Raw genomic sequence first — 381 nt, forward strand, 5'->3', positions numbered from 1 at the left:
TCAGTATCTCTGTGTGTGTGTGTGTGTTTGTGTGTATTTCTGAGTGCATCTCAGTGTGTTACAGTGTGTGTTTATGTGTGTGTATTTCTGAGTGCATCTCAGTGTGTTACAGTGTGTGTTTATGTGTGTGCGCTCCGGGGTAAATACCGTCTGATTTGTACTGTGACTCCCTCAATTCTATTTTCTCGCAATGTCACTGACTCTCTCTCTCTCTGTGTGTGTGTGTGTGTGTGTGTGTGTGTGTGTGTTAGAGTATGTGTGTGTGTGTGTGTGTATTTTAGTGTGTGTGTGTGTGTGTGTGTGTGTGTGTGTGTGTTCAGGGTTTCATGTCAGGTTATAATCCTGTCCGGCTCAGAAACCTGAACTGACATGAACAAGAGA

This window comes from Seriola lalandi, unplaced genomic scaffold, assembly GCF_002814215.2.
Source record: "Seriola lalandi dorsalis isolate HSWRI2012SDOR001 ecotype SW California unplaced genomic scaffold, Sedor1 jcf7180002054661, whole genome shotgun sequence".
In the NCBI taxonomy this organism is placed as follows: domain Eukaryota; kingdom Metazoa; phylum Chordata; class Actinopteri; order Carangiformes; family Carangidae; genus Seriola; species Seriola lalandi.